Raw genomic sequence first — 14,568 nt, 5'->3', positions numbered from 1 at the left:
TATTTGGAACCTTGATGAATAGTAAATTTTGCTGATTGTGAAATATTATCACATGACCATACATAGAAGTTCTTTTATAAAAATTCTGAGTACGTATTAGTATTCCATAATGAATTTGAATGTATATAAAGGTCGTCAGAATTCAAAAACGAGCACTTTGATTTTTTTTGAAAATCCACCAGAACCGAAGGAATTAAGTATAAAGTGTTAACAGTGAAGGAATTAAATCCAAGAATAATAAAGAAGGATGAGTAAATGAATAACTGATAATGAGGAAGTCTTAGGGAAACCCTAATGATAAGATCACAGATATATTGCCTCAAACGATCAATGAGAATGAGAGTTAAACGAGCCGTAAAATAAGTAAACGATCAAGGAACAAGAATATGCAAGTGGCAAGGGAGAGTAACCAAGCTAGTTCAAGACTTAACCAAGCAATTAGCAACTAACCAAGTGGATTAAACTAGATGACATCATCATCACCATAAGGAAATAATATGTGGCAATAGGATGATGCAAGCCAAGTGACCTGATCACTTTATTTTAAGTCAAAACATTAGATATTATGCTAAAACCAAGAATTGTTGCACAAATATCAAAATCAACCAAGCAAGCTTCTCCCCCCCACCATCAAGCTCTCAGCCTTTTCCGAAAAATGGAGAAATGAAAATTCAAAGGCCAAGCTCCATTCCATCATAAATCTTAAGGTAAATTTCATGGCTTCTTGGTGATTAAACATAGCTATCCTAGAAGTTTAAGCTTCAAAATCCATTCCTAGCTAGCTCAAATAAATCATCAAATATGATGATGAATAGTGATGAATAATAATTAATTTGGATTTTCTTGATTTTCATGAAGGATTAAGGTTGTTTAAGCTTAGATCAATATTCTTAGGGACATTCAAAGCTTTTGTTTTGTGTTAATAAGCATCAAGAAGGTATAAACAAGCTCTCACTCTTTTATTTATGTTATGAACTTGTGTAGTTTTGAATCTTGAATGGATGATATGATTAGTGGTATGATTTGGATGAGTTAGGCTTGATTATCATCATGGTTGGTCTTGTTTTATCCTTAGTGTAAAGATTTTGGTTCTTGAATATATTGACTTAGAATATGTGGATTAGGTTTTTGTTTTGGTTGTGGTTGATGTTGAGTTGTTGTTGGTTGATTTGACAATGTTGCGTAAAAATTGAAAATCGTTAGTTTATAGCCGCCGTAATGCCCGATTTTACAATACCCCTGTTTGTATGTAATTTGGAGGCTCAAAACCCCCTATTGAACATCACCACTTCCATGATTAGTTAGTTCATTTTTTAAGCTTCATTTTGGTATATAGATCGCATTAATCGGATTTATGGTTTAGGAGAAACGATTATTTTAAGTAACGGCATTTCTCGAAACCATCCCGATCATGCGTGTAACTTTAAACATGTTTTTGAGACCCCTAAAAGACTTGTTGGATCATGAAAATTTTATGTACAGTGTTAGAGGCAGTTAGTAAGGTCCTCGCGAAGGTTCCGCGTTAAAAAGATTACTTTCCAATTTTGTAATAACCCCAATTTTGGTAATCCTGATAAATATTAACTCTTGCTGAAATTGCTGATTAATAAAAATTATCAGACCACCCTATATAAGTTCCTGTTATGGAAATTTTAAGATCATATTAGTACTCCATAATGTAATTAAGTGTATGTAAAGGTCGTTAGAATTCTAATTCGAATTCGAACACTTTGATTTTCTTTCCGAAAATCCGCCATATACCAAAAGAATTAAGTATAAGGTAACATGATTAAAAAGAATTCAATTCAAGAATTATAACAGAGGAACACTAAAGGAACATAAGATATTAATAAAGGTTTAGGGAAGCCCAAGTAATAAGATCCTGAATATGATCCCTCAAACGAACAATGTTAGATATTTAGTACAACACAGAGGGAGGTGAATGTGTTTCTTTGGATTTTTAGCCTTTTTAAACAGTTTGGATATTTGGTGAACAAAGTAGTTTATAATTTGCAGATATATTGTGTTTAAAAGAAATAAAACAACAATCACAATATTTTAAAACTCACTTAATTTGTATTAATTAAGTTTGTCTTGCTACAAATTATGTGCTCTTAAAAATATAAGAACTCAGCTTCTTCCTTGAAAGGATACAAGAAAATATAAATCTGTTTGTTACTACTAAACTAAGGACCAATGCATGCTTTATACACTAGCAGCACGGGTTTACAAGACTTGCACTAAAATGTACTAAACTACTTTCTAAAGCAACCTTTTTCTATTTCCATTTCTAGTTTAGCAAATCTTTGCAGAATCTTGCAGGTCTGTGACCATCCTTTGTCTAGTTAATCTTGGCCCTTGATCTTGTATCCTCTCCAGCTACTTTGTAGACTTTTCATAAGGAACAAAGCCAGATTGGTTGCTAAAGTCTATTGTCAATAAGAATGGATAGATTTTGATGATACCTTTGCTCCTGTTGCAAGACTTGAAGCTATCAGAATTTTTCTATCCTATGCAGCCCATGTCAATTTCAAAGTCTATCAAATGGATGTAAAGAGTGCCTTTCTAATTGGAGATTTGGAGGAGAATGTCTATGTTAGTCAGTCTTGTAACACCCCCAAATCCGGGGTCGGGGATCCGGGTTGTCACGAGTTCCATTTTCCTTAATAATACCCAATCTTAATAAACAATCAACTACTCTGTACTGTGACCCCACAATAAACACACACACCACAAGTTATAGTCTCAGAGATGAATATCCAAAAGTAACCACAAGTCGTTTTATTCCACAATTATATGCCAATACACCTTAAAAGGGTTTCTGAATAGATTTACATTTCTTTGCCATTATTACAATTGATAAAGATACATAAGTCTGGTACATCAAAAGTTGAAAGCCTAGCCTATTGGTAGTTCCTACCTCAGCTACAGCGACATCAATGCCTATAGGAAACTGCGGAACATTTCCTATCCGCTCGCGAATTGGGAGCTTGGTCCCGTTCATCTTTTCTATCTGTTGTTGTGTGATGAAAGAAGAAAGCAAGGGTGAGCAACAAGCCCACCAAAATAATATGTATAATGATTAACTATATATGAGCCTTCTCATAGTACTCATGAAAGTCTTGGTCAAAAGAAATGGACCAAGTTTGATATCTTAATGCGATGAAGTCGCAAAATATTCAGTATATATACATATATACTTTTCAAAATCTTGGAAGTCCCCTTCCATGCATAATATACACAGAGTTCCAGTTTATAACTGTATAAAACTATCGTTGCAAGGTGATCTCATATATCTAACCCTGTCTCAACATTTTTCTGAAAATCTTTGACATGCATAAGATAATCATTTGCTAGATATAAGTTTAAAAGATGAAGTTACAAGATACTCCAATATACTTATATCTTTTCCAAATACTACTTGAACTACCCCCGTTCAAGTTATAATTAGTTTCAAAAGTTCATCACATAGATGAGTCTACAAGACAAGATTTGAATAGATTCAATCTTTGAACATCATTATAAATAATGAAGTTACGAGATACTTCATTAAGTCCCGATATATATATACACCTATATATATATACATTTCATACACTCCTTGAAAACCTCTATTATGAAAATTATAAACAAAGTTGCAATATCCAATGAATTTGAAAAGGAGAAAACCTTGGCATAAACCTGATATCTTGTTGATCAGGCAAAGATACCAATAAGTAACCTTTTCTACTAGTAGATGGATGAATCCCCCACCAGTCATCACCCTGGCCACATAAGGACCTTGTGCTGGACCGCCACCCGGCCGCTTACGCGTTGATGGACTGCCACCCAACCACTTACACTTTGATAGACCGTACCCCGGCCTGTCGCTTATGCCGACTCAATTAGATGGACTTACTTCCCGAACGTTGGGCAAGTAATCAAATTGTTTTCTCAAAACAGCAACCACGTTGCGAATGTAAAATACACCCAGAGCCGGATCCCCCAGGTTTTAAGTGAGTATTTAAATCCCCTTTGAAAGGAAGATCTTAAATATAAAAATGAGTTTTGGGGTCCACTCTAACTTTAAAAATCATTTTGAAGACTCGAAAATATTTTTAAGAATGTTTGGAGTACTGCTGAATTATTAAAATAAATTAGTCCCGATATATTAGAAATATCTGAATATTATTATTTAAATAATATTCTCATAAAGATAATCCTTATAAAAATGTTCGAAGTAGAAGTTTTAAAACTCATACTTGAAATGAATATTAATAACCAAAGATATACTTATTTGAAAGTACTATCTTTATTTGAATAATCGAAAATAAGTTTGATTATCGAAACATTATTCTTTAATAAAATAAAGGATATTATTAAATAATAAGCGGAGTCATAAGTTCTCGAATGAATATTCAAAATAATATTCATTAAATAAAATAAACGGAGTCTTAAGTCCTCAAATGAATATTCAAAATAATATTTATTAAATAAAATAAACGGAGTCTTAAGTCCTCGAATGAATATTCAAAATAATATTCATTAAATAAACGGAGTCTTAAGTCCTCGAATGAATATTCAAAATAATATTCATTAAATAAAATAAACGGAGTCTTAAGTCCTCAAATGAATATTCAAAATAATATTCATTAAACAAAATAAAGCGAGTCATAAGTCCTCGAATGAATATTCAAATTAATATTCATTAAATAAAATAAACCGAGTCATAAGTCCTCGAATGAATATTCAAAGTAATATTCATTAAATAAAATAAACTTATCGAATAAACCTTATTCAATTAATAGTTTTGAAAACTATATCAATATATATATATATATATATATATTATACTTGGGAACACCGACTCCCGATTTAGAAAAATGTTCACCTTTGGGTCCCCTATACTAAGGGTATACGCAACTACTGCTTATCTCTAGCATAGGTATTATGCAACTTATAAGAAATTGAATCAACAATTAGATATCAAGATTACGAAACAGACATGCATATATACCATATCACATGCTCCAATATATCGTAAGATTTGCTAATAACAATCATGCACTTATCACAAGATAATGCATATACATATATTTACATCACAACAACAGTATAATGGGTAGAAAACTTGCCTGAGTGCTCCGGGGTAGACTTAAGCTTAGAGTGGGTCCGGTAACCTATGAACAATAACATGAGCCGGAATTAAACCACGGTCGCTTAAGAAACTAGACTTTAACCAATTGAACCCTAAGGTTTGCTTATGGTCATTTCTACGCTTAATAAATCACAAAAGTCGTTCGAGTACCCTCGGCTCCACTATTTTTAATAAATTAACCGTTATGAATTTTATGGCGATGCTTTCGCGAATACCCTACCAACTGCCTAGTACACTTTACATAATTGTTTCATACTCTAATTAGTCATTTAAGCGCCTTAACCAAGGTTTCAAAGTAAGGCGAGGGATAAAGGTTCGTTCGCGAAACACCGTTACTTAAAACGGTCGTTTCTCCTAAACCGTACATCGGATTCAAGCAAACCACATATCAAAACGAAGCTTGAAACAAACCTATCTAAGCATGGAAGTGGTTAGTTTATAGGAGTGGATGCTTGGGTCCAACAGTTAATCACAAAATAGTTTATAGAAAATCGGGCATTATGACGGCTATAACCTAACGATTTCCAAAGTTTAAACTACACCAAATCATCACCAATTCAACAACAATCCAACATCCATCAACATCAAACTAAACCCATTCATCTAAGCACTATTATCATCCAAACAAACCAAACTTAAAACTAAGGGTTCAAGAGTTTATACCTTCCTTGGAGAGTGGGTAGTCACTAACAAGCCTCTAGGAACCTTGATCTATGCTTAATCAACCTTAAGCTTTCATGAAAATCAAGAAAATCAAAGTAAGTTACTATTCACTACTATTCATCATCATCTTTGATGAGTGGATTAGCTATGCAAACCATGGAATCTTGATCTTAAACTCATGGTATAACTAAGTTATGAAATATAGGTACCAAGGAAACAAACCTTGTAATTTTCCATGGCCTAGAACTTGAGTTTTGAAAATCTATTTCTTCATTTCTTGAAAAGGCCGAATGGAAGAAGAAAGAAATGGGGGAGAGCTTTTGCTTGATTGTCTTGCCTTGATACTTGTGCAAAGAATGCATGGTTGTGGTTAATTATTGGCTAAATATCTTGTTTTCACTTGCTTATGTCATTGCTTGCATCACTACTTTGCCACATGTCTCATTCTTGTGGTGTGATGATGTCACCTTGCTTCTAACCACATATTTTAGCTTATCTTAGAAGCTTCCTTTTCATGTTACTTGCATGTGCTTGCCCCTTGGACGTTTATTTGTTTTACGGTTCGCTTAACTCTCGTTCTCGTTGATCGTTTGAGGGATCATATCCGGGATCTTATTACTTGGGTTCCCCTAAACCTTTCTCAATATTTTATATTCCTTTTATGATCCTCTTTTAAAATCCTTGAATTTAAATCCTTTTAATCATGTTACCTTATACTCAATTCTTTCGGAATCTGGTGGATTTTCGGGAAAAATCAAAGTGTTCGAATTTGGATTCTGACGATCTTTACATACACTTATATCCCATATAAAGTACTAATAAGATCTTAGAATTTCTATAACAGTACTCCTATATAGTGTGGCATGAAAAATTTCCTTAATCAGCAAAATCACTATTCATAAGGGTTACAAAAAGTCCAAAATTTTTGGGGTTATTACAAGCCTCCTGGGTTTGAAGACCCCAACTTTCCAGAATATGTTTACTATCTTTTGAAAACACTCTATGGATTGAAGCAAGCGCCTAGAACCTGGTATGATACCTTGTCAAAGTTCCTTTTAGAAAATCATTTCACAAGAGGTACAGTTGATAAAACTCTTTTCTTTAGAAATGTTAATGGCTCTAGTATACTTGTTCAAATTTATGTAGATGTTATTATATTTGGCTCGACATATGAGAAAATTTGCAAAAGGTTTGCCAAATTGATGCAAAGACGGTATGAAATGAGCATGATGGAAGAACTAACTTACTTTCTTGGTTTACAAGTTAAGCAAGTTAGTATTGGAATATTCATTAGTCAAACCAAATATATTCATGACCTTTAAAGAAGTTTGACTTAATGGATTGCACATCTGCAAAAACTCCCATGGTCACTGCCACTAAACTTGAATTGAAGACTACTGAAAAGTCTGTGGACATTTCAAGCTATAGAGGCATGGTTGTCTCACTTTTATATTTAACAGCCAGTAGGCCAGATATAATGTTTGCTACTTATCTTTGTGCTAGATTTCAGGCTGATCCTAGAAAATCTCATTTAGTAGCTATTAAGAGAATTTTCAGATATCTCAAAGGAATACCAAAACTTGGCATTCGGTATCCTAGAGATTCTGGTTTTGATCTAATTGGTTATTCGGATGCAGATTATGCAAGTTATAAAATAGACATAAAAGTACTACAGGAACCTGTCAGTTTCTAGGGAACAAGCTTGTGTCCTGGTTCAGTAAGAAACGGAACTCAGTTTCTACCTCTACAACTGAAGCTGAATATATTGATGCCGGTAGCTATTATGCTATGGATGAAGAATCAACTGTTCGATTATGGTCTACATGTGGATATTCAAGGACAAAGCACATAGATACCAAGTACCACTTCATCAGAAAGCATGTTATGAATGGTACAGTAGAACTACACTTCGTTCCAAGTGAGCAGCAACTTGCAGGCATCTTTACCAAGCCACTTGATGAGTCTACCTTCACTAGGTTGGTAAGTGAGTTAGGTATGCTTAATTATTCCTCAGTTATTTTGATGTCTAAGCAATTTGTAATGCAGCCATAAATAAGTTTGACTTTATTAAAAATGCAAATCAGGATTTGCAAGTTATCAGATCCTGACATTGTCATCAGGATTTGCAAGTGGTCAGATCTTGACACCAAAATCAGGATTTGCTAAAGGTAAATACTGATAGCATTCAACATATAAGGATTATCCGTTGAAAGTCAAAATATTTTTGGGTACTTTATCTTTCAACGGATAAAGGTACATCATGCATCCGTTGAATTGATTCAATCTTAACCGTTAATTCTAAACCCCAGTCATTGACTTTACTTACAGCGTGTATGTATCTGTCGATGGATAAATTTTGGAATTTCTACAGTCTGCTTTATTTTTAAACATTTTTTTTGGCAAATTTCATTGAATACTTTATTTTATTTTAATCATTTATTAATCCTTTTCAGGGTTAGTATAAAATCCCAATTTATTTATGTATTTCACTTTTATCTTTCTCTGAATTACTTAGCAACTTTTACTCTCTTCATCTCCATAAACCCCCTTTCTCTGCAACTGCTTTCTAATCACAAAAATGGCACCCGTAGTCAAAATTATGTCTCAATCTGGATTTGTCTAGGAGAAGAACAATTTTGTGGCACTGGTGGACAAGAACATTGCTGCTTCTGAGGACTATCACAAGATGATGGACTTTATTCGCAACTGTAAACTAAGCTATGATATGCTTGAGTCTCCAGTAATCTATTGTAAAGTTGTGGAGCATATCTGGACCATGGCAGTGTACAACTCCAAATATAAAACCAGTGCCTTCTCTCTGAAAGGTAATGATTACTATATTAATTATGATGAAATACAAGCATGCTTTCATTTGCATGAAAACAACACTAATGATCCACAAACAGACACAGATGTGAGCACCATCCTTAGGTCTATGGGTTATTATCTCATTCCCACCAAGTTAGCTGAGGTTAGGAGAATGGGCCTTAGAAAAGAATGGAGCTTTCTTTGTGATTCTTTTATCAAAGTATTTTCTGGAAAGTTAGCAACTTTGATGCAGTTACTTATTCTATGGTTAACATGCTATATATGCTTTTGAATGACAAGTACTTTAACTTTAGTAACTCTGTCATGATAGAATTAGGGTATAATTTGGGAGATATTAAAAAGAGGTCAAAAAACATATATTATGCTAGAATCTATATGATGTCGTCTAACTTTATTTTTGAGGACCTTGTAATTGAGAACCCGAACAACAAGCTTGATTGTTGGGTTCAACTAAAGAGAGTTCTTACAGATTTGAGCAGGAACAACCTCAATAATACAGTGCCTCTCAACTATCTTCCAATCTTTGAGGCACAACAGGTAACTGGGGTAACTACTTCTGCTCCAATATCTTCCCCACCCATTACTTCTTCAACTTCAATTGTGTCTATAGAATCCGTGACAGTGACCAAATAGATGCCTACTCAAGCAACAAAACCTAAATCCAAATCCAAGTCTAAGAAGACAACCTCTGTTGCCTCTCAAAAGACATCAGTTGTAACATCTACTACTTTACTTGATGGGAGTGCTCAGGTTAGTCAGTTGGGTAAGGGAAGGGGTGAACATCAAAGAAGCCCCAAGGATAAGGAGGGTGAGGTATGTGCGACCCAAACCAGCCACACTATAGTCTCCTAACAGACTATAGTGCTTAATAAGGAAATTAGCTCACTGCTAGTTACATCCTCCCAGAAGGGTGTAACTATTGAAACAAGCTATCAACCAAGAGCCCAGGCCAAAAGGGGAAGGGACACAGACCAAACTCAAACTTTTATCAGAAAGAAGAAATCAAAACCATTGGGGGAGTCTATTGGGAATATGTTGTGAACTTGATGATTTCATTAAAAAAACACCTTAGTAGATTTAACTTAATGAAAAATGTAGCACTCGACGGATGATCAAATATAGTCCCGACGGATGACTCAATATAGTCCCGACGGATGATGATTTGACATCCATCGAGTGAGTAGCTTATGTAACAATAAGTCATGTTGTACATTTCTGCAAACAACTTTGTATAGATTCTGTAGTAGCTTATGAATCATGTAGACTTCTAGTAGATGTGCAGAATATGTTGATTAAATGTAAATAGATGACGTCTTGTAATTCTGCACAAATGAAATGGAGTTAAGTGATTAACAAAGCTACCCGACGGATGATTAACAAAGCTACTCGACGGATGATAATCATGTACTCGACGGATGATCAATTCAAACATCCGTTGACAGTGACAACACAGTCACATACGTCGAGTGTATGCAAAAGGAATGTGGTAGCCTATTCAACTGGGATTTTGAGAACAAAGAAGCATTGCCATTTCTATGCTATTATGAAGATATTCAAAGATGCTGGAGTAGAGTGATGAAGCAGCATAGTATTAGACTTAATAGGTTTTGTTTTATTATCTTGTCTTATTACTGTGTAATCTTGGTGATATATAAACCAAGAGTAGCAAGTAGAAAAAATAACAAGACTAAGCAAGTATTTTCTCAGAGAAATAATTGTAAGCTGTATCCTGTAGCATTTCTCTGTAAGTTTAGTTGTTCATAGTTGTAAGCAGCTTTGAGCTATTCAAGCTTCACAGGGTTCTCTCGATATATATATATCTCTGGTGGATACATTCAAATCCACCAGAAAGTTTTTAAGACTTGTGTTTTTATTACTTTGTGTTTTGATTCATTTTAACTTATCATTCCGCACTTTACAAATCAAAACACTCACATATATATTTTGAGTTAGAATATTTTATAATTCAGAAAAAATTTCAAGAATTCCATTCAACCCCCTTCCGTAATTCTTGTTGCATTGTTAGGGAATAACAATTGGTATCAGAGCAATCTCTTGAAGAACAAAGAGTTTAAACATCAAAACAAACAGCAAGATGAACAAGAAGGATGTTGGAGTCAAGATTCCTTTTCTGGACAAAGATAATTACCATCACTGGAAGGTAAAGATGCATCTTCATTTACTTTCTCACGATGAGGCCTATGTGGATTGCATAGAGAGAGGCCCTCATGTATCAATGAGAGCTACAACTGGAAATGAGCCATCAGTTCCCAAACCAAGGCATGAATGGTCAGATCCTGATATTGAACAAGTTAGGAAAGACAAGAAGGCCATGAATATTCTGTTCAATGGAGTTGTTGGTAACATGTTTGACAACATCATCAATTGCAAAACTGTCAGGGAAGTTTGGGATACAATTCAGATTATCTGTGATGGCACTGAATAAGTTAGAGAAAACAAGATGTAGTTACTAATTCAGCAATATGAGCATTTCCACTTTGAAGAAGGTGAAACTCTCACTGATATCTTTAGTAGATTTCAAAAGCTACTAAATGCTCTAAATCTGCATGGAAGAGTCTACCAAACCAAAGATTCTAACCTCAAATTTATGAGATCCCTACCAAAAGAATGGAAACCAATGACAGTCTCATTGGGAAATTCACAAGAATACAAGGAGTTTACACTAGAGAGACTGTATGACATTCTAAAGACTTATGAGCTTGAAATAGAGCAAGATGAAAGAATGGAGAAAGGGAGAAAGAAAGGAGGGTCCATTGCACTGGTTGCTGAGTTAAAGAAAGAGAAGGAGATGAAGATAAAAGCTGTTGAGTCTACTTCAAAGGTCTGTGAAAACAAGGGCAAGGGGATGGTAGCAGAAAATGAAGATTCTTTGAGCCAAGATGATATGGATGGCATTGATGAACATCTAGCATTTCTTTCCAGAAGATTTGCCAATCTCAAGTTCAAAAAGAACTTTGGAGCAGCTAAGCCAAATAGAAACATGGTGGATAAATCAAAATTAAAATGTTTCAAATGTGGCTTGGAAGGGCACTTTGCCAGTGAGTGTAGAAAGTCATATTCCAGAAAGAAGAAGTTTGAGCCTGTGGATTATAAATAGAAGTATTTTGAGTTGCTCAAACAAAAGGAAAGGGCTTTCATTACACAAGAAAATGACTGGGCAGCAGATGTTCTGGATGAGGATGATGATGTCAGCTATATCAATCTAGCCCTAATGGCCAAGTCTGATGAAATAGAGACAAGTTCTTCAAGTAATCAGGTAATCACCACTAACCTAGCATATTTATCTAAAGCTGAGTGTAATGATGTTATCAATGACATGTCTACAGAATTATATCATTTGCGTGTTACACTTAAGTCTCTCACTAAGGAAAATGCTAAAATTAAAGAAAAAAAATTGTTTTTAAGTGAGAGGAATAATGTGCTAGAGTATCAGTTTATTGAATTTGAAAAATTGAGAATTGAGTGTAAGATTGCTAAGGATGAATTAACTGAGTCCTTGAAGAAAGAAGAGATTTTGAAGAAGCAGCTTGAACGAGAACATGAGGTGATTAAGGCATGGAAAACATCTAGAAATGTTCATGCTCAAATCACCAAAGTTCAAGGTATTGAGTCCTTTTGTGATGCAGCCTGGAAGAAGAATAAGGAGAAGCTGGAATCCAATTTGGTTGAAGGATTGCTAACAGATGTAGACTCGACGGATGATGAGAGCCATCCGTCGGATAACCAAAAGGATTATCCATCGAGTGACATAAATCCTCATCCGTCGGCTGTGAGCAAACCTATGAGTAAAGCCAAACTTGCCAAGTTGAATGAAAAATATGGATCAGTTTCCAAAAACTTCATTTCAGGAGAATCTAGTCAAGTGAAGAAGGAGAAGAAAGTGAATGTTGGTCATTTGTTTATCAAGCAATTGAATGACATACTAGAAAAGATTGAGGTTAAAACAGAGGCTAAAAGGAAAAAACAATAGAAATGGGAAAGTAGGGATTAATAAACATAGCAACTACACACTTGATAAATATGCTCCTAGAAAAATTTATGTTAAGTGTGGTAGTGCTAATCATTTGTCTGTTAATTGCAAACTTGCCATGCCTACTCCTATGTCTGTACCCTCCCCTTTTCCCAACATGAATGTCATGCCTTCTATGCTTATGAATGCTATGTCTACACAGAATATGAATGCACAATTTGCTAATATGCCATTTGCACCTAATCCTTATTATGCTGCATTTAGTATGCCTCAAATGCCATTTAGCATGCCCTACTGGAATAACATGTTTGCTAATAGCATGCCATTTCATGTTAATCAAAATGTGCATGATAATTCTGTTTTAATGAATGGTTTCAAAGGTCCAACTCATATGACTAAGGATGAATCTAATATCCCCAAGTCAAATGAGATCAAACCTAAGAAACAGAAGAAGAAAGCTTACAAGGCAGGACCCAAGGAAACTTGGGTACCAAAATCAACTTGATTTAATTTTAATGTGTGCAGGGAAACAGAAAGAATCTGTGGTACTTGGATAGTGGTTGTTCAAGACACATGACTGGTGATTCTACCCTGCTCACAGAGTTCAAGAAGAGAGCCGACCCAAGTATTACTTTTGGAGATGACAGCAAGGGTTATACTGTGGGATATGGCTTGATTTCAAAAGACAATGTCATCATTGAAGAGGTTGCCTTAGTGGATGGTCTCAAGCATAATTTGTTGAGTATCATCCAACTTTGTGATAAAGGAAATTCAGTAACCTTCAACTCAGAAGCCTGTGTTGTGACAAACAAGAGGAGCAACAAAGTGGTTCTAACTGGAGTGAGAAAAGGAAATGTGTACCTAGCTGACTTTAACTCATCCATGCAGAATCTGTTACTTGTCTTCTCAGTAAAACAAGTCAAGATGAAAGTTGGCTATGGCACAAGAAGCTATCCCATCTAAACTTCAAGACCATGAATGAGCTTGTAAAGAAAGAACTGGTTATAGGTATTCCTCAAGTGGAGTTTTTTTTAGGATGGACTGTGTGATGCTTTCCAAAAGGGTAAAAAATCAAAACATCATTCAGAAAGAAGCTTGATTCAACAATTGAAGAACCTTTGCAACTGCTGCACATGGATTTGTTTGGACCAGTCAATGTGTTGTCCATCTCTAGAAAAAGATTTTGCCTAGTAATTGTAGATGATTTCTCAAAGTTCTCTTGGAAATATCTCCTTAAGCCTAAAGATGAGGCTAGTGAAATCATCATCAATCACATAAGGCTAGTCAATAATCATCCTGATTTCAAAGTTAGAAGAATCAGGAATGACAATGTAACTGAGTTCAAGAATTCTGTCATGAGAGCATTTTGTGAAGAAAATAGGATTTTGCATGAGTTTTTAGCAGTAAAAACTCCACAACAAAATAGAGTAGTAGAAAGAAAGAACATATTACTAATTGAAGCTGTAAGGACAATGCTTGAAGAATCTAGGTTACCAACATATTTATGGGTTGAAGCTGTAAATACTGCATGCTATACTCATAATATTTCTCTGGTTAATCAAGTAAAATGTATGACTCCCTACCAATTGTTCAAGAACAAGAAACCAACTCTAAATTTTCTTCATGTCTTTGGCTGCAAATATTATATCTTGAGAAATCAAACTGATCAGAATGGGAAGATTGATGCTAAAGCAGATGAAGGAATTTTTGTTGGATATGCTGTTGGTAAAGCATACAAAGTCTACAATCTGAGAACCAACATTGTTCTAGAAACAATACATGTCGTGTTTGATGATAAAAATATTGAAGGACTACAAGATGGAGATTACCATGAGAGCCTCAAATTTGACAATGTGGAGATGGTTAGTGATGACAGTGATGATGAAAGTGATCAAGAAACAGTATCAAAGGATAATGCAAAAAAATCTACTACCAATGAAGCATAAAA

The sequence above is a fragment of the Apium graveolens genome, chromosome 2 (genome assembly GCF_009905375.1).
Source record: "Apium graveolens cultivar Ventura chromosome 2, ASM990537v1, whole genome shotgun sequence".
Lineage (NCBI taxonomy): Eukaryota > Viridiplantae > Streptophyta > Magnoliopsida > Apiales > Apiaceae > Apium > Apium graveolens.
Note: the sequence above shows the minus strand (reverse complement) of the source record.